The following is a 26,883-nucleotide window of genomic DNA, read 5'->3' as shown; positions in this document are numbered from 1 at the left end:
TGAAAAATATTTTACATTAATAGTTGAATTACTATTGAACCATTTATATTACTATTTATATAATAATTGATGCTTGTGATTTGATGCTATATAATCATGTGGACCTAAACACAACTTAGTTTTTAAAATGCAGTGCCCTCACCAATCAGGTTTCTAGTTCAATATCTTTCCAACCTTATCAGTTTGGTGAATCTAGTACACAATGAACTAAACTCCCTCTTGTCCAATGCTGAGGAGAAAGACATATGTAATTTTTAAATGACACTGCTGAGTCTTTCAACAGAAATGTAAGGGAACTACCATTCAGTTACAGGGTGATAGTGTCCTCCTGCTATCCATTTTATTTAATCCAATCCAAATATCCCAGGAGATTTTGAGGCCTTTTCTAGGTTCCAACAGATAATTTGTCCCTCTTTATCCCATTTCTCTCCTTCCCAATTTTCCTACCTTGTTGAAAAATGTTGAAAGTTCATGTCTTGGTATTCACATCATAATACATATAAGAAGTATAAACTGAAATATTGAATTTGAAGGATAGTGGGAATGGGTATAGGAAGGTTGTGGAGATAGTAAAGTCAAGAGGAATATGTTGTGATTAAATAAGAATTTCAAAAGTAAAAATAAAGAAATGAAGTTTTCATATAAAAGTTCTTTAATTGAGGATATGACCAGGCTTCTTACCTTGTCTGATATAAAAATGAGAGTGCCCATAAAAGGAAGAGAAAACAAAAATTTTTCCCACACAGCAGAAATAACATTTACTAGAAAAAAAGGATTGTGGATTAGAACACAGAATCTGTGATACTCTTGATGCCAGCATTACAGTTCTATGCTTCCAGATGATTATTGGATATTAGGCAAGAAAAAGTCAGTACATAACATGTCCTAAAACCAGTATCTGCCAGTTGATTAATGCAAGCGAAGGAAAAATTAGTTTCCTCTGATGGAGTTTCATTGCATATACAAATTATCCTTAAAGGTCCAAAACTCAAAAGTATATAGCATACAAAAAAGCACTCAATAGCATTTTGGTGATTCTTTTTCTTACAATGCTCACTCAGTGTTTTGTTTGGTTTTGTTGTTGTTGTTGATGGTGGTGGTGTTTCTTTCTTGTTTTTTTCCTTTCATGTCCTTTGTTGGCATGCCTATAATGGATAATAATTTATGGTTTTGTGTTTTTGCCCCTTAATTTTGTGTGAATATGTATGCCTTTGCATCCGTATGTGTCTATTCTGATTTTTCTTTGGCTATTTTTCTTTTTGTTTCTTTCTTTTGTCTTATTCTGATTTGGTTTATATTGTTATTATTATCATTATTATTGTTATTATTATTGTTGTTGTTGTTGTTAAATACATGTCTATATTCTCATTAGAAAGAGAAGGAAAAAGTATATGTTTAGGTGGGTGGGGAAATGGGATGATCTTAAAGAAATTCGGTTAAGGGAAACCAAAATCTTTATATATTGTATGAAATAAACTCTATCTTCAATAAAAAGAAAACCACTTATAAAAAGGTCAGTCAATGCTTCAGCTCTGACTTTTCTCTCAGAGTTCTAGGTTGCCAGATTAACGATATATATAGATAGCAGTTCTCCTCACAGTAGGTCCATGAATGGAATATGAGGAACAGTAGCTCTCTTGTCACTATTATATACTGAAGGCTGGGAAAATCACATTTATGGTAGATAAGGCCAAAATCCAAACATATACACATACATACATACATTGATAGATAGATAGATATTGATAGATATAGATATAGATATATTAATTTACACTTCTCTCAAACAATGCATCCTAATTGCAACTTCCTCTCCCTCCACTCCTCTCAGTAACCTCCTCCCCATTTCCCATCTCCTACGGAACAACTGTTCCTACTTTTAACTTCAGAAAAGAGAAAACTAAAACAGGGTATAACAAGATAAAATAACACTAGGAAAAATAAAGTTCATATCATGGCTGAATGAGTCAACCCAGGAGGAGAAAACAAGTCCCAAGTGAAGGCAAAAAAATAGTCAAAGACATCCCTACACTGACCATGGGCAGTCCCACAAAACCCCCAAGCTAAACAAACAGAAGTTTGCTAAGGACCTAGCACAGAATGCAGGCTCCATGACTAGTACTTCAGTCTCTGGTACCCTTGTGAGCAGTATATTTTAAAGAGCAGGGGATTAGGAAGCACAAACACGTTTCCTAAACAGGAAATAAAGGCAAGTAATTCAGAAGGAGTGTGGAGTCTCTTAGCAAGTACCTGAAATCCATTGGCTGTTTCCTGGCACATCTTAATAATGGTCCTCCTTCACTGCTAAGTAGGATGTAGTCAGTTCCTGGCTAGAGCCTGGAACTAGCTGAGAGCTGGAATTCAGCCAGGAGCCTGACTGGCACCAACCCGGTGTTCAGGGACTTAGCTCCATTTGTCTCAGATTAGTTGAGTGTATGCATTCATAACAAGAACCGGTTTAGGAACAATCAAGTCGGAGATCTCAAAACTAGTTATGTAAATCAAGAACTTGCTGTAAATAGAGAGATTTCTATAAATTTTGCATGTATCTCTCCCCCTCGCTGTGTGCTGCAGCAGGATAAGGGACAGTGAAATGAGAAAGATTAAATAAATGTAATTTCACATGGACTCTGGTTCCACTTGACAAAAGACAAGAATAGGCAGAGGTGTGTGTAGTCTGAGTATGTATTTAGTAGCTTGGGAATAGATTCTGTCCATCTACAAGGAGGCCTATTTGTCTGCTTGGGCCCTGCTGATTGTGATTTTTGAGCTGCCAGGTACAGCTGCTTCTGACATTTTCTACGCAGCTGTGCCACTGTTTGTAAGTGCTACAATTATGAGCATGAGCCATCACACTGGATTAGAACTTTATTAGAATGATTGGAAAGATGTCTATTTTATAAACTTTACCTATTAGAAATGATTAGAAAAAAATAACTTTATCGTTAGAAAGATCTGATTAGCTTATAAAATAGAAATGAGATGTTCTATACCTATTAAAGTAAAATATCCAATGAACATGGAATAGCTTAAAGTATAATCATGCTAAAGAAATAATTTAACAGGTATTATGAAAAAAATCTTTTAAGATACGTCCATAATTGTATCTCTGCCTTTCTCTCTTATCTGACAAAGAGTGTGAGTATGTGTGTGTGTGTGTGTGTGAATGCATGTGTAACTTTCTTATTTTTATGATTATAATTTAATTAAATTTCTTCTTTCCCTTTCTTTAAACTTCCCATAAACCATACCACAATATCTTTCAAATTTATGGTCCCTTTTACTAATCTTGTAAGTACATATATATTCCTGAATATAACATAATCAGTAAGTTTATTGTTACCTTGATGTATATTTTCAAAGCTGACTTTTCTGAAAACACAAATAATTGATGTGATCTCCCCTGAGAATAGTTGCATCTTCCTTTTCCATGTTTCCTCAGATGCCTATTGTTCACAGAGTATGGTTTAGTCCTTCTGGATTGTTTTTCATAAACTTTAGCTCAATTTTAAAAGGTCAGGTAACTGATGGAGCTTCTAATATTATTAGTAGAAATATTTTATAACAACACCCCCTGATCACCTGGGCCTTGCAATTTTTTTTGCTACTTCAATTTATTATACCATGAACATTAGGTGTGAGACTAGGCTGTGGATATATCTATTATGAACTTGGAACCTGGAATTGGGGGAGGCCCCTGGGAGTCTATGAGGGTGACTGTACTTAAGACTTCTAGCAGTGAGGGATATGGACTCTAAAGTGGCATCCTTCTGTAGCCAGGCAGGACTCCCTTCGAATGTATAATTGCACTACCTCACCGATAAAAATTTCAACCCCAAACATGTCTTATCTACAAGAAGTGCAGGAACACAGATGTCACAGAGACTGAGGGAATGACAGACCAATGCCTGGCCAACAGGAGATCTTTCCCTTGGGAAAAAACCAATACTGGTACTACCCCCATTTTTTTTTTTTTTTTTTCATTTGTTCCCTTTCCCGGTTTCCCGGACATGAGCCCTCTACTCCCAACCCTCCTCCCCTTCTTCTGTAAGGGTGTTTGCCTCCATATCTACCCCCCTTCCAGCCACAACCGCAACATTCCCCTACACTAGGGGTTCAACCTTGGCAGGACCAAGGGCTTCTCCTTCCATTGGTGCCCAACATAGCCTTCCTCTGCTACATATGCAGTTTGAGCCATGGATTCTTTTAGTAGTCATTTAGTACCTGGGAGCTCTGCTTGGTTGACATTGTTGTTCTTACGGGGTTGCAAGCCCCTTCAGCTCTTTCAATCCTTTCTCTAATTCCTCCATCAAGAGTCTCATTCTTAATTCAGTGGTTTGCTGCTAGCATTCACCTCTGTATCTGACATGCTCTCTTAATGGTACTCTGTCACGCTTTTTCAGAGGAAGCTAGCTAGCATAACTGTTCTCTGAGAGGCTCCGCCCAACAGCTGACCAAAATAGATGCAGACCCCCACAGCCAAATATTAGATGAAACAAAATTTGTGAAAAAGTTTGAGAAAGTATTGAAGAACCTGGAGAGGATAGGGACACCAAAAGAACACCAACAAAGCCAAATAATCTGGACCTATTGGGGCTTCTAGAGAAAGAACTAATGACTTAAGGAGCCAGGGTGGGTTGACTCCCCAGGAGGAACCTCCCCCTTCACAGAGGTTAAAGACAGGAGTGACGGGACTGTGAGGGGGGAACTGGTAAGAGGGAGGCAGCAATTGAGATGTAAAGTGAATAAATGAAAGACATATAAAAAAAGGAAGTATGTGGCTAAAAATCTTCAAACAAACAAACAAACCAACAGAAATAATGTGCAACTTCCAAATTAAAAAGGAAATCAAAAGACATTCATAGTTATGATGGCTTAAACCATATCAATAAACAACATAGCAAAATAACCTTAAGTGTGCAGTGGTACAACACACAACTGTGTGGCATCCAATGCTACTCTAATTGCATTTATAGCCTGTTCAAACAGAGGAAGGCAATGACTAGTACTGGAAAGCTAGTTAACTACTTGATGCTGCTGAAGTTATGCATAATGGAGAATTCTAACCATAAATTTATAAATCCAATATAGTCACAATACAATCCAATATAACAAAATATTGTATATTATTCTAATCTAGCAACAATGTACAAACATTTGTCTGAATATGCAAAGATAAATTTAGTCTTCTCCGCTCATAAAGAAACTCTTCAATGTAAAATACAATCATTTCAGAAAGTCCTAAGCAGTCAAACTATAGGTTTGTGGAGCCCAGTCTCAATGTCCTCTTACTACCAACTTGTTGATTTAGGGCTATGTACATGATCAAGTATATATGGATCTCTAATGAAAGCTGGGTATCTACTGAGGCAAACATTACTGAAGAAAACAAAGTATCTCTTCTCCAGCAGACCATCAAATGCCAAGGATAACTAAAATAGGAGTGGGACTTCATGAGGATTGCTAATCTAAGCCATGCTTAGATTTTAGCTATCTTGATCTGGTAAGGGTCTTGTATATGCAGATTCAACTGCTTGCAGCTCATGTGTGCAACTCTACTTGTGCCTACTACCTTTGGTTCATTTGATACCAATATATTCAATAAAACTGACTAAATAATATAGGTTGACTGGCCAGCAAAACTCAAGAATCTTAACTCCATGCCCTGGGATTGCATGCCCAAAGCACTAAGCATTGACTTTTACCAGTGTATTCTAGAAATAAACTCAGAAGGCCATAATCAGGCCCAGGCATATTTGTGTTTAAATGAAAAGGTAACCCGTTGAAGATAATTCAAGGACCACAAGAATACACATTCTATATATTCCAGAAATCTCTTTGTGCCACAACATTGAATAGTGTCTCTGAGCTAGTCATAAAGTTTAAATGTTGGCTCTCTGAAGTTTCAGGAAATGAGAATGTGTCTGTGCTATTCTGTTGTGAGTCACAAAGTCATAGAATAACAGAAGCACAGAGGACTTTCCACTACATTCTGTATCACATGTAAGACAGACAAGTTTCTAACAGAATAGTCACATTTACTGTCATTGCCAATAAAGTCGATTTGAGATTCCTTACAATATTAAAGTCAGAAGGAGAGTCCCCTATGTCTGTTATCTTTATATTTTTTCTACTTCTTACCACCATACTGTGTTGAAGTGAACACTAAAGATAAGTGTGCTACAAAACATGTAGGTAAACATCAATATTTTACTAACTTCCCTCAAGTGTCATTTCCCAAATAATAGCCCTCACCATGGTAATAGCGTTTAGTGATTCAAATCAACACAGAATTGTTGAAGATAGAATGTAATGTGTACAATAATCAGTAGTCTTATTATATGGTCAAGGAAATAAATTATGCCAAACACTACAATCTTAGCAAACTATCCATACGCAGTAAAATAATCAATATTGGAAAACAACCTAAAGTGACCAATTTTCTGAATCAGTGTTAATTATAATCACATTCTAAATATACCTACAGATTAGCATAACAGTTGCCATTGGCAAAATAGCTTCATTTTGTAGCAGAAAGAGGCCATTACATTATACCACGGGTCAAAATTCAACTTACTGTGGTATGCCTAATGTCAATTGTTAAATTTAAAAGCATCATCAGCACTCAAATAAAAAGTATTATGGAAGAGATGGAAAAATGTAAATCCAAAGGAATAGTCTGCCTGGTAATGTGAAACACCTGTATGTGTTCTGTATATGACAGAGAAGCTGTATCCATGAAATTTCCATCATTAACATTGCTAAAATGAATGATATGATGAGACTCCAAGTTTAAATGTCATTGGAGATATGGGGAAAATTAAAATGCTACCTGAACAGCTATAGATAGCAATGGGTTTTAAGAAATGGAGAATCGATCTTGTTCTAGAATGAGCCTTTGAAAGGACACAATATCTGAAGAATTCAGCATTAAACAGAAACATACAAGTGGGCAAACAAATACACACACACACACACACACATGCATATGTTTGTGTGTGTGTATGTGTGATCAACACTTCTTGAATCCAGTAGTCATAATATATATATATATATATATATATATATATATATATATTATATACATGGTTAGAAAATGCCTAACAATATGCCTAGAATTTGAAATCAAATATGACATATCTAATAGGAGCAGTGGATGAAAGATGAAATGATGTAAGTAGGTTAGTTCATATGTTCATGTATGAACCATGAAAAATACGTAAATATTCCTAAAATTTATACATTTAAGAATTTAAATACATTTAAGCATTTATACATTTAAGAATTTATACATTTAGGAATTGAATGAATTCACCTTATAAAAGGGGACAGTTCTCAACCAAACATTTAGTCCACCAAGTAAAATGTTCAGTACTGTAAATGTGATATTTCTTAAATCTTTCATGAAAGTGGTCTCATAGGCTCTACAGCAATCAAAAGCTACAGCCTAGGATATCTGCTACTCTATAACCTTAACTGTGAGGTCTGTTACTAGAAATATAGCTTATTTATGATATCAGATACAGAGAAACTGAGCTGTTGATATATTAGAAGCTTCACTATTACTGACTAGAAATCCTGGTATTGGGAGATACTCTACACATAACTGGTAGAAAGAAGAAATCATCATTGAAGTAATCATTCATTTTCATTCATTTATGATTTAATCCATAAAGAAGAACTAATAAAGAACATTGTTAATATGACAAAAAACCTGAGAATAGATGGGACAGTAGCCTAGTGGAAAACCTGCTAATATTATTTTGCTAATCTAGAATGAAGTGACTCCCATAAATAAGCATATTTTTCAAAAATCATCAACAAAGCTTCTACTTGTAGTAGATAGGAAATAACATAAAGTCTCACAACTGTACAATATGTCAAGAATGAACCCTTGGAACACTTGCACCTAAATGGGATGTCCTTAACAGTTCTCTCAGTTCAAGCCTCAGAGATTTCTGCAGAAAAGGATGTAAAAAGATTGTTTGAGCCAAAAATGGTGAATAACTCCAAAGAAACAGAAACTTCTAAACAAATAGATCTAGTAAATTGGAAGTCACCAAGCCACTGATAGCAAAAAAGATTGCATTGCTCAAGTCCCATAGGCAAAGCAACCAACTTCCTCAACAGTAGGACATTTTCATTCAGTTCCTAAATAGAACCAACATATGCTACAAACATCTTTGCTGTTTCAGACACTGTTAGGTTTTCTGTGGTCAATAACTACTAATGAAGTAACTGCTAGCCCTAGAATTCCCAGTGCATAATGTGGTTCCAACAAATATCTACTTTTATCTTTTCTATACCTATTAACAAAATCTCCTTTCCCTTGCACCATTTGTAAAATAATCATCAATGCATGATACTTTGGATACATATTCATGTATATTTAATGAGTCTCCAAAACTTAAAATATGGAAAGAGTACATAATGAAGTTACATAGAAATAAAAGAATGTTATATAATATATGGTTAGAACAATGATGCAAATATCTGAGACATTACACTATATGTAATAATAAAACTTCTGAAATAACATTAGTAAAACACTTGGATCACACAGAGTCAACTCTTCTGAGAAAGTATGAGCTAATATCAGGAGTTCAAAGTGAAGGGGACATTAATTCAAATATAATCAATGTTTAACACAGCATTTGATCTTAGCATGTATTATTTCCTTCCTCTCATCACTATTAAGTATGCTACCATAGAAAGGAGGCACTAGTTCTTCTACAGAGAATCCCTTGACTTTACTAACAATGATTGTTTTAGTATGTCTGACTCATTTTTCTCTGCCATATCCAAAGAGAATGACAAAGGAGATGCTGTTCTCCAATGCTAAAACTGTTATATGTATTCCCTGGGGTAGCAGGATGGCTCCATTTTTCTACTGCAGTCTTAGTTCCACCTTCAGCCTGCAACCCACGATACCAGAATGCTGGAGGAGATTCTAGTTATGCAAATTATTTCCACCCATATCAATTCTTTCCGTAGAAGAGAATGAAGCACTGATTAATATAGAAGCATATTTACACTGACCAGAGATTAGCTTGTCTTCATCTTCTATGAAATCCTTATGTCTAAAGCCATACAATAGTCCATTACAAAAGTATTTTCTGTCTTTTCATAGGAACTTCCTACATTTGACTTCATATATCACTCATAACTTGGCTGCTAGGCTTATTCTTTCCTTTCTCTCCTCCAGGAATCAATCCCCCTCTTCCAGATAATCTCTGAAGGCTGGTATAACTTCACAAATCTGCTAAATTCTTTCCAATTTTAAAGAAATCCAAAGTGTTCATTCAAACTAACTAGAACTCCATGTCAGCCTCCAGATCCTTTATTATTATTTGCTTATTTTAAGTCAGCGGTGAGCCCTACTCTATCAGTCTCAGTCAAGTGGATATCAATTATTTCTTTTTAATACTTAATTCCTCAGCAATGATTTTCCCATCTCTACTTTCTTCTAGTATCTAATAGCAATAGGTATTTTCTATGGTGATGGAACTGTGTTTATTATAACTTATATGAGATAATTAATCAGAAATTGATTACCATCTATTGTCCCCATTTATGAAGACTATGTCCAAAGGGGGATATGAGGATATATTGCTCAGTTTATCTGCTTCCACAGCTCACACACTGATGCAATCTGTCCCCATATCCAGTGAACATGCAGGCCAGGCTGTGAGAGTTCTTTGCTTACTGAAGCTTTTCTGTAATTCTAGCAGTTTCATTGTTGAAAAGTTGTTGATGAACACCTTCACACACTTGAACAGAAATTAGAGTAATATCTACATGCTGGCTCAGGGACTTTCCATTTATCTTTAGCAAAGGCAGGATTCAAGTTGTATCTTTTACTTTTCTATGTCATTCTTTTCCTGTTACTATAAGACTTCAATGGGTTCCAGATTTTGGGGTGATAGATGGTGATAGATTAGTTAAAACAATAGAGAAATTTGAACAAGTTTCTCCTTCCTACAGACAGCATATTCTCAAATGGCCACAATTACCTATTTGTGCATGGACCAAAAATCCAAGATGGAGTGAGAAGAGAAAGTAGTCAGAACTGGCAGGACTATCCACATTGACTTTTACAGTTTTATCTACAGCAAAATTTCCTTTTGCCTACTAACCCAGGAAGATAGACTTTATCATTGATCTCCTGTCCCAGGTAAAAGTCTCCTCCCAGAATTCGGCATAAGAAATCTCTACATAGCCATTATCGAACCCACTGGTCTGTGGGAACACAATCATCCTATTTCTCCTAGTTATTGGAGGTTCTAAGTGACTGCCAATTCCACAGGTACAAGGTAATGTCAAAGAAGTCTCTTCTCAGATGAGGGTTGCTGGGGTGACCCAGCATACAAGTTCTTCTGCAGGATTTTTAACTAGGTATATGACCTTGAATATAGGACTTCCAAAATCCTGCTTAGAGTTGTTGGAATAAACCTCGAAGAAACACTTTTCAACCCTGACCAAAGCAGTGATGTTTTGTTGAAGAGGAGGAGGAAGAGGAGGAGGAGGAGGAGGACAATCCGAAGAAAGGAAATAAAAAGTCCAACCCTGGAGATCTTCATTAGATGTGTAGTTTCAGTCAATATTCTTACTTACTATATGCTCTAGCACAATTATAGAAATTTAACAGATAAAGTAAAAGAAATGGACTTAACCTTCGGTTCCAGATCCAATTAACAACAGACAAAAACAGCTTGTGGTACCTGGGGCTTAACATGTACCTGACTTCATGGCCTTAACCCTGGCTATTCACAAGAAAGCCTCCTTTTCTGTCTGTGCCCTTTTGATTGTAACTGTGGGCTTCCAAGTAGAACATACTGCTATTTCTGCAGTTTTCATATTTCCAGATACTATGGTTATGTTCATGAGTTATGACACTAAATCAGACCTTTATTTCTGTTAGAGTGCTCTTCTATATATTCATTGTATTAAATAAAGGTATGATGAGTTATAGCCCCAATAAAGCAATATTTCCAATTAGCATGGTATATAATTTAAGAGGTATTTTAGAGAAAAAATTAAGATCCAATGAGGATAGAAAACATAAACAATAGAATGCCTTCCAGAAACAAGACTGACATACATGTCGCAGTCCCTGAGCAGCACACCACACTATCAAGGCTGTGGTGTACTTCCTAAGTGACAGGCCACAAAATCGACCAAGCCCCTCCTTTCTGCCCTAGCCTTCTGCCGCAGTGAGAAGGATCGTCAGGAGCTGTCAAATAATGGCATCATGACATCTTCTCAGCCTGCAGCTGTCACAGAAGCTATGCATGGTAGCATATCACCTTCCTGCTTCAGCAAGAGCTGCTCCTCAGGATCTGTCCACAGTGGGGACACCTATCCTACCTCAGCCTACTGCCATCATGAGGCGTTGTCCACGGTGGTAACTCTTTCCTGGCTCTTGTGAAACACCACTGCAAGATTTGTCTCAGAGAAGCTATCCACAGTGGTAGCACAAAAACTTTAGCCTCTCTTCCCCCAACAAGCAGTTCCCTAGAGATGGTGCTTCAGCAAAAGCCAGCTGCAGGCAGGAAGGATTTCCCACCATAACCACTAGGCCCAGTGCCAGAAAAAGTGGGTGAAAAAAATCTACTAATCCTTGAACATGAAATCTTACCAAGCCCTGAATTCCCCTCACACCCCAAACACAAAATCTCTGAACAAGTGAGTCGTGAAACCCATCCCTGAAAAAAAAAATAAACCACCAAAACCTGTAGGGTTGTTAAGGTCCCCTGTCTGTTCTGCCAAAGGACACAGCTGCTCAGGGAGGCAGGTCAGGGGAAGTGATCCTGCTTACCCCATGTTGTCACATAGAGGGTGTCAGGCTGTAGTGAAGCCTGGAGTCACCATTTGAAGGGTGAGAAAACTCAGTCTGATACAAGAGACATCAGGAACTGGCTCGGGAGTCCCCAGGCCTGCAATGAGGCGAGGGCCATTTGGTTCCCAGGCTCTCAGACATCCAGGCACAGTGGGATGTCATGGAACAGCTGAGAATGGAGTTGGAGCCTGGGTCTGGATCTGGCAAGGGCCAGGGGTCAGGGGAAAAGGAGGAGCTCCAGCTGGTCCAGTGAGGAGTCTGTGGATTGTCTGTGGTTGCAGGCTTGAGCTTGATGGCAGCTGTATCTAGGAGCAGAGAGGCCTTCTACAGGAGATTAGACAGTGGCTCTATATGCAAAGGCCGTCTCCATGGCTCCCCATGGTGGATACTGATGAAAAGAGGCAGTCCACGGTTTTATGACATTTATTGTCATGGCAGAAAGTGGATGAATAAAATCATACTCCACTTCTCAGGGTTGTTATGAGGTTAAATATCTTTTACATGGAGGCGTGTCTGGGAAGAAAAACTCATTGGCTAAGCTCTTCAGGCCTTTAGGTACCTCTTTAAAATGGAGATCTGTATAGAGCCTCCATGGAAATCTCTGCTCTGAAAAGTGCCACCTCCTAAGAAATCTGATATAAGCACTGTTCTTTATCAAATTCCCTGATGCCCACTCCCAGGAGCAGAGGACATTATCCCTGCACTGGTTCCTCAATATCCTGGACTCACCAATAAATCTGTTTCATGAGACTTCCTGCCTAGTATCACTTTTGTTGGAAGAAGCCAAGAAGAAAGAAGCAATGAAGAGAAGAAAGAAAAGAAAAGGAGTGTGGCTGAAGCCCCTGAGCTCCTCACTCAGATGGAGATACTCTACCCTAGAAGCTGCAAGGCCTCTGCTGAGAAGGCCTCCTCTCAGGGATATGTAGTTTTTGGACTCCTGTATCTCAAGAAGCCCTCCCACTGAGACACTGTCCTACCTCAGAGCTCTAAGGTTTCTGAGCTCATGAATCTCAGGATTCACTTATACTGGAACCTGTCCCAACTCAAAGTCATGTGTTTCCTGGGCCCCCATATATCAGGTTTTCTTTCCATTGGGATATCTTTTCCTTTCATAGCTGTATGGTTTCTGGCTACTAAGTTCCCGAATAGTCCTCCCATCCAAGTAAAAACACACATATGAACTTACAAAATTCATGGTAACATTCACAGAACTGTACTATACAAATAAAGTTTGCTGTTTCTCAGAATATTGTGAATAGTTCTAACTCAATACCCATCTATACTACTTCTGGACATATAGCCTGAAAATGCTCGAACCATACCATGTTCTCCTATGTTCATAGCAGCTTTATTCATAATTGCCAGAAACTAAAAACAATTCAAATGTCCCTTAACTGAAGAATAAGTAAAGAAAATGTGGTTAATTTTCACAATGGAATATAACTCAGCTATTAAAAACAAGGATATTCTCCCCCTATCATCTGACCAAAATAGATGCAGAAACCCATAGCCAAACATCAGATGGTACTTGGGAAGTCTTGTGGAAGAATTGTAGGAATATTGAGGAACCTGGACAGGACAGGGATTCCCCCAGATCAATAGGGTCAACTAACCTGGGCCACGGGTAGTTGTGTGATGTGTGTGTGTGTGTTTGTGTGTGTGTGTGTGTGTGTGTCTTCCCCAACAAATGGAGCAGAAAATATCCCTGACTCTGTTGCCTGCCTGTGAATCCTCCTCCCATAATGAGGCTGCCCAGTCCATCCTCTTTGGGAGGAGATGGGCCCAGTCCTGCAGTGACAATGATCATACCCAGGGGTGTCCTCCCTCTCTGGGGAGAAGGAAAGAGGAGAGTGGAGGGGCCGTGTTTTTCTAAGGGACCAGGAGAAGGGTAATTATTATTGAGGGGTAAAAAAAATAAATAAATAGTTGATATATCTTTTTTTAATTCTCCCCTATCCCTAGTAGCACTATTGTATCTCAGCTCCATGCAATCATTCTTTCTTCTTTTCACCAAATGAAACAATTTAGTGCTGACTATATATGCTTAAATAACTGACATTCTACATAAGAATGTGTAACTGCTCAGGGCAAATATTACTAAAGGAACTCCATTCTCTCAAATCAAGCACCATTTCAATAGCTTGGATAGGAATTCAACTTCATGAGTTCTGCCCCCAGCCATTGAGGAATATTGGCTGGCTTAGTCTGGCAGAAGTCATGCGCATGTAAATGGGAATTCATGTGTTCACAAGTTTTGTCATGCTCACGAAATACTTTAAATACTGGTAAAATACAAATGTCTAATAACTCTAGATTAGGTGATAAAGTGTTCTCAATGGACTAAAATTTACCAAGATATCGAGGTCAGCTTGTGACCTCCTCAGCCTGGCAGGCTAGGGAAACTGTGAAAACACCCACTACAGGCAGAAGCAAACCTTGAGTAATACACCTTATCAACCTGAGCATAAACATCTGCCTTGACTGGAGCTGTAAAATTTAAGGCTCCAGAGTTAACAAGCTGTGGCCTTGATGTGCCAGAGTTAACAAACTGCAGCCATGATGTGCAGGAGATAACAAGAAGCAGCCTTGATTTGGGTCAGAGTTGACAAGCTGCAGCCTTGGTTCAGGTTAACTAACTGCAAAGATATAGAAACTTAGGTTTAATGCAGTACTGTTACTACAACCACGTTACTGTTCTAGGGATGGGCTTTGTGGTCTCTCCCTTTATATAATCTGTGTTGAATATTAAAGTTTGAGACTTGATCAGAACACTGTCTTGGCTCCATTTTTCTCTTGCCCCTGCCCTTTTCACTTCCAGTCCTCCTTTCAGGTGAGCACTGCTCAACCTTAAGCTACATCACCTGGCCAACAAAACTCAGATACCTTTCCATTAATTCCCCTCATTTACTGGGGGTACTTCCTATACTAGTATGCCTTGATATTTATATATGTGTATTTTATATACAAATAGCAGGTCCTTATATATGCACGTCAAGAATTTTCCTAAAGGAGCAAACTCCTCGGCCCTGAAAATTTTGATATAAAAAGAAAAATTAACACACTCAATTTTATTAAAGAACCACAAGGGCTGCTCAATTTATATAAACATTCAACTTCCAATCTTCTTAAACTATGTCCCTGAGGTTTTAATATGAGCTCCTACTCATGTTTCCATTTTATTTGTCTTAATACTGGACTGAAATATTGGAAAATATAAAACTGTCAGTGCTGTTTCCCTGTGAGCCTCAGACATGTAGTATAAATAAAGAATCACAGAAAACACTGATGGATGACCAAGCCACACATTGCCCAGGCAACTGCCAAAGTTCTTAAAATCATTCAGTTTTCCAATAACCTCTAGTTTAAAATTTTCTACATCAAAATGGTATAAACTCTCTGATGTCATTCAGCTTTATACTTCATCTATTTCTTTTTTTTTTTAGAGCTAATACTTTTTTCCATCTTTATTAAATTGGGTATTTCTTATTTACATTTCAAATGTTATCACCATGCTGTATTGAAGTGAAAACTACAGATAACAACTCTAGGTAAACATCCTGATAGCATCTTTCCTTAAGTGTCAACATTTTGCAAATCTTAGCCCTTACCAGGGCATTCGAAGCTTTGTGGCACAAGGCACACCTAACTTGTTTACATTTCTTGTCAGTAAGGTAGATTTAGGCCATGGCAAAAGAGAGAAATCATGGCCAACTTTCCATAGATAGTGAGGTCAGACATCTGGCAGGAGCTCTTACCACTGTCATTTTTGGAAATCTGCATTTAAGATATCAATTGTTGTCCCAAGAAATTAGTGACGACCTCACTTTCAGCAAAATACTTCACTTTATAGCAGTTGGAGTGCAGTACAGAATTCCACAACTATATAAAATGAAAGGAATAAGGGACTAGGTTGTGTGCAGTGAACACAAAACTTAGAAAACATTGTGCATGGGGTGGAAGAAAAATGTTAGGTCCAGAGTAACAGGATGTCTGCTGTGAGAAAGGGTCTCTTATTTATGATAGTGAAGATGGATTTACAAAATATCAACAATAGAGATGCCCAAAGAAGATTAAAAACTTAACACCACAAGGTCTCATGCCAATATGGATGGCAGGAACCTCACAGGCCATGGTGCTAACTGAAGACCTACTATGGATAATTAATGATGATAAGAGGGAGAATCAGTGACTTCCTAGGATAAATCCTTTATTACATATGAAGGACTCAATCCTAAACACAAATATAAGTTTGTCACCTAACAAACTCAGCAATTGGTACTTAAGCAAACATAATTGTGTGTGTGTATGTGTACGTATATATGCATGTTTATAAATTTGATATAAATTATATGTTAAATATACATATATGTATATATACATATGAACACACATATATATGTATATATATACACACATATATATTCTCTTGAGTTTAATGTAAATCATTTAAAGATGAGGCTACTACTTAACAAGTAAATGGGAGATGATTTATAAATGAAATTCCACTTTCAAAATCATTCCACGAGATTCATTTGATATTCAAAGGATTAAATTAAACTGAAGTGCTAGATCCTCGTGCCTAATGAAAATAAATGACAAATATGATACTTTATATATAGAAGCAGCAAATGGGCACATTGTTACTCTATGTTAAATAGTAACTGACAATACCCACCCTTGCCTTTTCCATTTCACATTGTCCTCAATGTCTCAAAGCAGTTGGTGAGTGTTGAGTTCAATGCTAAGACAAATGGCTGAGGCAACTGTAACATCAAAGCAGAGATGGCCTTCAGGTTCTGTCAGTAACTTTTAGTCCTTACCTGTTAAAAGTTTAGCTGGCATACCCAGCCCTTTACCAAGAACTCTTCACCTGGGGTACTGGGGTGACATTCAGTCAGAGGCTCTATAAAATCCTAACATTTGGTTGCCTGTCCCTTTTGTCATTTTTGCTGCCTGGTTCTTGCACCTGGTCCTCCTTTCTCCTGATTCTATTCCCTTTCCCTCTCTCCTCACATGGCTCAGGATCCTGAATTCTCTGGACTCTCCCAGATGTGTCTGCCTCTGACTATGCTCTCCCTTTTATCTACAGTAAATGTTCTCCTCAACCATCCATGTGCTTTTCTTATCATTTCATTTATTCTTTAAGTGGGGGAAAATAAATATTGTACATTTCTGGTTATTAGATGTCTGGTGTTTAAATCTAACAAGAAAAATCTTCGATTTTGTGAAAGGGCATAAGACCTTTTGTAAAATTAAACATGCAGTAATCAAAAGAAATGTAGATTGTAGAAAAATATAAAGTTCAGTCTAATTATTTTTCATGAGCAATCTACAATCAATAAAGAAATGATAAAGCAAGTGGCTTTACAATACCAGAATTTCATGGTTGTAATCTCCAGTGTGAGAATCTCAGGATGCTGAGAGAAAGCATGGCTTTAATGCTTGAGTTGCAACAACATTGCACAGCATAGTCAGACCCTGTATTAGAAATAAATGACACAAATTAAATGAAAGCATATGAATGAGTGAAGATGAGTTTACTGAAAGCAATAAACATGTATTTAAGATTTTTAAAAACATGCATATCTATTTTTAAATCTTCTAATTCATTGACTTGAAGGAGGAAATAATTTTCAAATCTATTAAAAGAATAAAAATATTACATCCAGAGCGAAGATAGATTAATTTTCGTCTTATGATCAACCAAATATAAACTTCATAAGAAACTGCCATAAGAGAGCCAAAAGTGACACAATAATAAGATAAAAAAGTAAAGATGGAGAATTTGAATTTTCAATCATCTTTCAAAACTAAGGGCAAATTAGTTTCAAGATGCTGTGGTATATGGCTAAAAAGAGGTTAGTTAAGTAAAATTGGGTACTTTAAATTAATTCATAGATAGATAGATGTAGATAGATAAAGATATAGATATAGATATTTGTGTATATGACCATAGGTGAGTGAGGGTTCTGCTATATATACACAGGTGTATGATTACAAGGACACCATTAGGTCTCTAGCTCAACTGAATTCTAGCTTATTACCACTGAGCTTGAGATTTTCATTGATCTTATACCTTAGCAGCTCATTGGACTATCAGGACATATTTGGAATTAAAATGCCATGCTATCATTCCCTTGTATTATTTTGCTTTGGAAATGCTACAAGTCAAAATCTATATCCTCATATTCCATGACAAACATTTCATGATTGAGCATTCTCATTACTGTAAATCAAACACAAGATAGGCATAAACACACACACACACACACACACACACACACAAATACACATGATGCTTGGACACTTGCGTGTGTGTACCAATGAATCTACAAAGCTCTCAAGATTTGCAGTAGTCACAGAAATTTTTAAATTGGAAGAAGTGAATAAAATAAGAAAATGTAATTCTTGGCTCAATAACACAAAATAGATTAAAATTGTCCATGTAACAATACATACCAAAAAACTTGAAAACCCTGCAAAGAAAGCAAAATATTATGAATTAGTTTTTGGTATATTGGTGAAAAATAATTAGTAAGATGGAGTCAGAAATTACTGAAAAATTAAATGTTGCAATTAACACAAAATATACATTCTGTAAAATGAAGTATATATTCAAACAATTATTATGACACAAATATAGAACTTTAGTTGTCAATGAACTACTGAGTGAAGAGGATGCCCCAAATAACAAAGGGGAGTATACACACAAAACTAATATGATTGGTCACATTAATACCTCTATTCAAATGCTCCCCTTGGTTTTCTCAATTTCTCAGTATGATCCCACTCATGGATCATATTGCAATAAATTGATGAGATATGAAAGAGCAATCACAGCAGAATAGACAAGTAAAATGAAGTAAAAATTAAATTCACAATATATATAACATGAATTAATAAAAGCATAACTCGATAAATAGAAGCATATAATTTTATATCACATTGGAAAAGTCTACTATTCTGCAAGTATGATATTCTTAAAGAAAAATTTAAACATTAAATATAAGAACATCATAATTAATGTTCAATAGTCATTTCTACAAAGCAGTTCTAAGAGTATTCAAGAAGAAAATATACAAATGAGTATGTGAAAACACTAAGGATGGTCAACATTAAAAGGGTATCATTAATTTATATTTATTCCTAGCTATCTAATAAATTTAGAAAATTTACATGAAATTACAAATACTTTAGAAAATAATATTCAAACAAGGAGCTATGCCTGTCTAAAAAAAAGAAAAAGAAAGGAAAACACTGGAATCAGGAGAAATTCATTTGAATTTGTGGGTCTGGGAGACTACCTTAAGTGCATAGTCTATTACGGACTCTTGGTTACTTTCAATATGTTGCAGTTAAATTCCTATTGCTGAAACATTGCTTTTAAAAATGGAATTATAGAAATTTGTACAGTAACTACCCCTGTTAGTGCCTGGTCCCTAAGTGCTATTTTTCAAAGAGCAGAGAGGTGTTATAAAAGAAGCTTAAGAGAGAAAAGTACTCAACTGTAAAATTTAGCTATGGCAATCTATCATTGAAGGAATAAGATGTTAGACTCCAGAGAATTAAATAACCCTATTAAAACAGTGTACAGAGCTAAACAAAGAATTCTCAACTGAGGAATACCTAATGGCACATAAAGTAATGTTCAACATCCTTAGTCATAAGGGAAATGCAAATCAAAACAACCCTGAGATTCCACCTCACACCAGTCAGTATGGCTAAGATCAAAAACTCACGTGACAGTAGATTGTGGTGAGGATGTGGAGAAATAGGAACACTTCTCCATTGTCTCCATTGTTCGTGGGATTGCAAGCTGGTACAACTACTCTGGAAATCAGTCTGGTGGTTCCTCAGAAAACTGGACATAGTAATAACTGAGGACACAGCTATACCACTGTTGGGAATACACCCATAAGATGCTCCAACATATAATAAGGACACATGCACCACTATGTTCATAGTAGCCTTATTTATGATATCCAGAAGATGAAAAGAGCCCAGATGTCCCACAACAGAGGAATGGATACAGGAAATGTGATATATTTACACAATGGAGTACTACGGAGGTACTCATGACTCTAGTCCTATATGTATCAGAGGATGGCACTGTCCAGCATCAGTAGGAGGAAAAGACTTTGGTCCTCTGAAGGCTTATTTCCCCCACTGTAGGGGAATGCCAGGGCATTGAGATGGGAGTTGGTGAGTGGGAGTGGGGACATCCTCAGAGAAGCAGAGAGAGGGGGTATGGGAGAGGGAGAAAGGGGATAAAATTTGAAATGTAAATACATAAAATATCCAAGAAAAATAAAATTAAAAATGTCTACTGACTTAGACATCATATCAATAGCTAGTACCAAATTAATTGGATTCATTTCCTGGTTAAAATGAAGTAAACTATGCCTCACATTGTAAACCAGCATACAACATTTGACTAGTGTGGCCATGAATTTTAGAGGACCTTACTGCCATTTAAATAAAATGTTATAGACATTAACTACATTGCTTCATAATTTTGTTAAGCTGGGAACGTCAAACTGATTCAGGGGTTTTATTTATACACTAATATGTATTTTGGCTCTGTATACATGTATATATGTAACAATAATAATTAATGAAGAGCTAATTCATTAAAAACTAGAGTTATGAGTAAACAGAAAGAGTTTTAGAAACAGAGATGTGGAAAACAGACTAGCCTTTCATTAAATTCTCACATTCATTATAAAAAAGATATAGCAAGAGGACTCGGCAGAGATTCAGAATAAGAGAATGTAGGATGAAACAGAAGAATTGTGATGAATATGTCCAAAACTCATTACATAAATGTATAAAAACATATTTATTAAGGAAGTTAAACTCAAGAACTAAAAATAAAATATCAGGCCATGTACTGTACTGACATTTCATAATTACATAGAAGGAAGCAATACAATCTGAAAAGGATCACTAACGTTCAACAAATTAAAAAGAAAAATATACAGTGGATGCCACTTCACAAACATTTCCTAGGCATATCCTTAGAGCAAATAGGGTAGAAAATGAAAAGTGAGTATTTCTAAGGAAAGAACAAACTATATCTAGTTGGAAATAACATCGTGTTGTTTCTATAAATTAGTAAGGCATACACAAAAATGTGGTTTTAAAATGTGCTTAAGAAACGTGTTAATATAAGGAGGAAAACAAAAGATTTAATGGATTTTATGTGAAATCTGTTAATAATTGGAAACCAAAGGTAAAATGCTCAACAAATTAAAAAGCAAAGAGAAAAGAAGCCCACGATTTACTATACCATGACTAGGTGTTTGACTGTGTCTTCAATGAAAGTTTATCAGAACTTAGTGGAGAACAAGCACCTCATTCCCTGAGTCTGAGCTCACCATAAGGAGCATGGAGAGACCCTGCATCAGGAACCTAAAATGGAAAGGAAAATGTTTAGGAATCAATTATTGATTAATTGTAAAATATGAACACTTGAACAGTAAATCATTTCCATATAATTAGTCAGATCTATATCAGATTTAGAAACTTCCAAATTACTAGACAAATATCACAATTCACAAGCAATGTGAAGATTGGGTAGATTAAGCATCAAAGCCACCATGTGTGTTATTCTCTTTTTCTTATTATCAAAATAATTATAAAATTTGTACAAAACCACCAGAAATCCAGTACCAGTGAAATTGTCCAGAAAATAAGAACAAGATCAATGTACTCCAATCACATTTCCTCTGTAAAAACAATAGACAAGACAGTCCTGTTGGAGATCAGATACCATAGTCAGGCTACAGCTTTAGGGAGAGCCTCCACTACATTTAATGGGAAAGCACAACATGGCGATAGACCTGCATGGTTTCTATATGTGTGCCAGGGCCTCATTCCTTGTAGGTTCTTTGGTACGTGGCTCAGCCTGAGAGCTCCCAGAGGTCCAGGTTATTTGACTCTGTTGCATAAAGAGAATCCCATCCCTTTCAGGGTTAACATTGGGGGAGGACTCCAACCTCTCAAATGAGAAGGGGAGGGAGATGAAGGAAGGACTAGGTGAAGGGGAACCAGATAGGGACAGTACATAGGATATAAATAAATGATTGAATAAATCAATTAAAGTTGATAAAAATTATTGGGATATGACAGTACACATATCAGTACAAAATTATTTGAGATAAATTAAAGGATCAAAAATATTATTTACTACCTATCATTTAACTTACATTACAAAATTCCAAAATATGGTGATATCAGACTCAGGCCCTAAGGAGGTTTTTCTCCACCAAGTTCTGATAAGCTTTCACTGAAGACATATTCGCCACATATAGTCAGTGGTATGGTAAAATATGGACCTTTTTCCTTCCTTTTAGATTATTAATTTTTAACACTTTTCTCTTTGGTTTCCAGGTATTAATTGCTTTCACATAAAATTTTTAAAAAGTTTCTCAAATCTTCTGTTTCATATTTATAGTACAGAAAATTGGATTTTTCACAGTGTATGTACTCAAATTTTATATTTGTCTCTTTAGGGGTCCGTGAGTACATGCAGGGTGTGTGGGGGTGTGTGTGTGTGTGTGTGTGTGTGTGTGTGTGTGTGTGTGTGTGTGTGTGTGTGTGTGTGATAACACACAATAAAAAGATGTCAAGTTCCCATCTTTTCCCAGATATGACCCAGTCCCATAGCTCTCTGTAACCAGATCCCCTGGGGAAAGTGCAGGACTCTAAGAAGTGTGGACAATCTTGAGAGTACAGGGGAGACCACCTCTTCTGTTCACATTCCTGGCCCAAGTGGAATCTGGCTAGAGCCCTCTGTACACAGGAACTTAAGTGCAGTCAGGGACAGGATTCCTCTGGTTAAATCCAAATCTTGCTTTTTCAGTGTTTTCAGGGAACCCAGTATTTGCTTTGGTGGGAGAACTGTGTTCTGATGATGCCAAGTAGCCTTGGTTTCTGTTGCTTAGGTTCCTGAAATTACCACTCACAATCTGGTTATCTCTGGTGTCAGTTGGACTTGCTATCTCTGACAGTGGCTTTACCCTCCTGAAAGCCTGTGTGTCAGCCCTCCTGGAGATAGGCTTTCTCCCAGCAGGATCTCAGGTACAAAGAGAGCTCTGTCACAGGGTCAGCTCCAGGAGCAGACAGAAACCGGACCAATCCTGTACCAGACAACTCCTCAGTTCCTGTGTCCAGAAGGCTCTAGGCGGAAGAAGCTGAGGAGAATGGTGACCAGCAATCTCAACTAACCTGGACCCCCAAGATCTCTGACACTGATCCACCAACCAGGCAGCATACACTCACTGGTATAAGGTCTCCAACACATATAGAGCAGAGGACTGCCTGGTCTGGTATCAGTGAACGAAGATGTACCTACATGTGTGTGGGGGTTATTTCCTATTTTTTTGAATGTACTATTTAATTACAACATTTCTGCCTTCTCTTTTCTCCTTCAATCTCTTCCATATACCACTACATGCTCTCCTTAAATTTATCAACTTATTCTTAAAATAGTCTTTGTTGGATATATACATACATATGTAGAGAGATTTATTTTTTCAGGATAACCTGTTCATTCTGATATTGCTAATTGCACATATGTTTAAAGCCAGACCTTTGGGTACTGCACAGCCAATTGGTTTGCTCGTCCCTGAGAAGTCAATAATTCCCTTTCCCAGGTTTTGTCTTTTACCTATCATAATTTGCACATGGTTGAATCTGTGTTGGCTTATCTTTTTCTAGTTTGGCATGTTCATGTGCGTAATCCTTATCAGCTGTTTTTCAGTAAGTCTTGTTCCTGAAACTGTATCTATTAATAAAAGACCAAATATCATTGCAAAAGCAAGAACATCTGGGCCATACACTGTTCTCCTATATTTGACGTAATCTTGCCTGAGGATTAGGTTTGTGCAAGCTTACAAAAGATGAATACCAACAGCAGTCTTTTCCATCTATGATGGCTATGATGGAGAGATATCATGTTTAGTATTAGTCAGTATTATTGAAGTCAAGGTTACTGGAGGACAATCTTCAATCACAAATTTGGTAAACAGCATAATATCTCACTGCAACTTACAATTGTCTTCATGTTCAGTGGTAAGATTATCCTCCCGCATGTCAAGAAATTTCTCTTTGGATGAGATAGAGACCATGACAAACAAACAGAAAAACAAACAACAAACATGTAAAAAAAATTAAAAAGAGCAACAATATCTATCAAAATATAGATATGTGGAACCCAGTACCAAAGTATTTGAATTACCTATTTAGCACTGCCTGTGTTGTACATAGATATTCAGAAATCCATGGCATTGTTGGAATCTACTGTACTGAAAGCATCCCTGAAGAAACCCCCCCCACATTCATCAAGCCATGAAATTCTAAAGGAACTAAAATCTGGGTGCATCTACATGAGTTCCTGTACCTGCCATGCTGAGAATTTTGCTAAGCAACTACAAGTCCTGTATATGCAGTCATATTTGCTAAGGACCCATGTGGGGCAAGTAGACTATGCCACCAGAAAAAAAAGAAATGGTAAGGTTGAAGCAGGTTGAAAACCACAGTAAATCTCATAATTGAGAACATCCTGCACTGGGATCAGCTTCTAGCCAGGATCTACCTATTCTGGAATATGTGAACATGCCACCCCACTGAGAAGACCAGGAAAATTGGTCACACAGCATTTTTTCATTTCTACATTTTTTATATCTTTATTTTTATTTTATTTTAGTTTTTTAAATTTTATTTATTTTATTTTAATTTCTTTTGTCTAGGAATAAATACAGGTGCTCTCAATTAAAGGAAAGAGTGTTGCTACCTGAGTCAACTTATTCCTATGTGTATTTGATCTTGTAAATAAGTAACAGGCACAGCCATAGCCACTGGAAAGAGAGAAAGTTATGAAGCCTGCACAGCTGTTTGACATAGTTCTAGCAAAGCTGACAGGATTGCTGCAATCACTGTCCTTGTATCCCTAACTTCCGGGTTTCTGTTTCTACTAATCACAGTATTGAGGACTTTCTGTATTATGACTCACATCATGACTTTTCCTCAGTAAAATATGTCTAAGGGAGATAATGGGCCTTGAAAAAAGGACTTACAGCTGCCAGTTTTTTAAGGCAGTGTAATTATTATCTGAACTTTAAATACAACATTTAAATTAGTGTTACACTCACCATCAGCAAAATAGCTTAACTTTGCAGCCGAAGGAGACCATTACAATAATCTAATAGTAAAAATGTAACTGACAGTGCTCTATGCCCAATGTCAATTAATGATAAAAGAAAAAAAACTTACTCAACAAGTAATACTCAGAGAAGACACAGAGGTAACAAAAAATATGTTTCAGAGGAACAGCATCTCTGCTGTAAAAACCGACCTCTATATATGACAAAGAAGCTGTATCCAAAAAATGCAAAGTAAGAATACACAGTGATTAGTAATAAGGTGACACCTCAAGAGGAACAGTAAAGTGCATGGTAGAAAGTCAAAGGTCCCACAGCGGGATGAAGAACTTAGATGCTAAAATATGTGGAAGTATTCTATAGCATTGATTGGAGAGATAAAAGAAATATTTCAGACCTAAATAAATGCATATGTACAACATATATTTGAGAAATATACAACTGCTGATGGACTCAGAAGTTGGTCATTAACTATACATACTTTATGTATGCAAATACAAATGTTAATAAGAATATGCCATGTTGTAGGATTCTGTAATTTCAGTGTTGAATTATCTTTATTATTGCTTCAGAGACTTAAATGCAGTGCTACAGGTTTTCAGTGGCATTCTGATTTTGGGATGTCACATGACAATCTCTGTATTGCTAGCCTAATCTGGCTCCTCTTACCCATTTGATCCCAGACCTGTAAAGAACAATAACTGACATTTACCTTTTTTTGCTCTTTTTTCTCACCTATACATATACTACATTAGGGTAAAACTGCCAAATAGCCTCTAAAGTTTATGCTATGGTTTTACCTTACAGCGGACGGACTCTGTAGGATGACATTATACAACATTATATAAATATCTCAGTACCACACAATAGTAGACACATTGTTAATTCTGTTACTAATGTGCTATTCCCAGGCACAAATCAGTCACAAACAATAAACATGATAAAGGAAAAGACAGCAATTCTGTGGTTTCTCTAGCTCCTAGCCACTGTACAGGTGACCTCATCTTATTGTTGTATGTTGCCACATTCTGTATTGTCCATTTCTTTGCCATCAACTTCCTACTATGTTAAAAAGAAAAATGTTAACACCAAGTAAAATGTCCCCCTGTAATCTCCACTAAATTGTACAAATATGTTCAACTAATTGTCTTTTTCCTCCTTTCAAGAATAAAATCACTGCTCTCCCCAAACTCAAATTCCATTTGTTTTATTCATTTACATTCTTGTACTCCTTCCCATATTTTCACAAAACTGTCCTTTACAAGCAAGAAAGGTATCATTCATATAGCTACATATACGAAGACACCTTACCTTTTTGATTGATGACCTATTCATTCTAAGCTATTCACCAAACTATTTTCACTTTTGTAGGAGTCGCATAAAATATGTAGCAAATTAGTTGTATACCCTAAAAAATACAGATATGGTATATGTTTAAATAAATAATAAAGAAACAGAATTAGGTGCTCCAAAATGAAAAGTTAAAGTTATTTGTATATATGAATATGGGTGAGTGAAGGGTCTATAATATGTTTTAAGGCAAGGTCAACATACAGTGTCTATCTTAATCAAATCCCAGCATATTTTCGTTGAAACAGTTTTTTACTGGTTGTAGATCTCAGTAGTGTATTATACTAGCCAACAAATTTTGGTATTATGATGCCATGCCATAAGCCTTCTTGTTATTTTGTATTGCTGATTCTAAGTATCCTGATTCATATCCTCATGGCCCATGATGGAATTTTGACAAATGAGAACTCTCCTCAGTCAAAAATACCCACAGCCATCAATAAATGTTAAACTCTTCTGAGATTTTCAGTAGAAACAATGATTTCAAAGCATTTGAGAAATGTGAACATGATATGAAATTTAATTTCTGAT

General features: G+C 36.6%; 1 long non-coding RNA gene across 7 annotated transcripts in view; it reads right to left on the bottom strand.

The window, feature by feature from the left end:
• The window catches only part of LOC116892022, an 80,745-nt gene that overhangs the window by 44,974 nt on the left and 8,888 nt on the right, over positions 1-26,883 (bottom strand). For all 7 annotated transcript variants that reach the window (XR_004386894.1, XR_004386895.1, XR_004386896.1 and 4 more), the window contains exons 4-7: positions 21,129-21,250; positions 18,299-18,315; positions 17,213-17,317; positions 16,515-16,602 (exon numbers count right to left, since the gene is read on the bottom strand). This is a non-coding gene — a long non-coding RNA (uncharacterized LOC116892022). The remainder of the gene's footprint in view (positions 1-16,514; positions 16,603-17,212; positions 17,318-18,298; positions 18,316-21,128; positions 21,251-26,883) is intronic.

Source organism: Rattus rattus, chromosome 2 (genome assembly GCF_011064425.1).
Source record: "Rattus rattus isolate New Zealand chromosome 2, Rrattus_CSIRO_v1, whole genome shotgun sequence".
NCBI classification, from domain to species: Eukaryota; Metazoa; Chordata; class Mammalia; order Rodentia; family Muridae; genus Rattus; species Rattus rattus.
The sequence above is the reverse complement of the archived record's forward strand: the minus strand, read 5'-3'. Positions and strand labels throughout refer to the sequence as shown.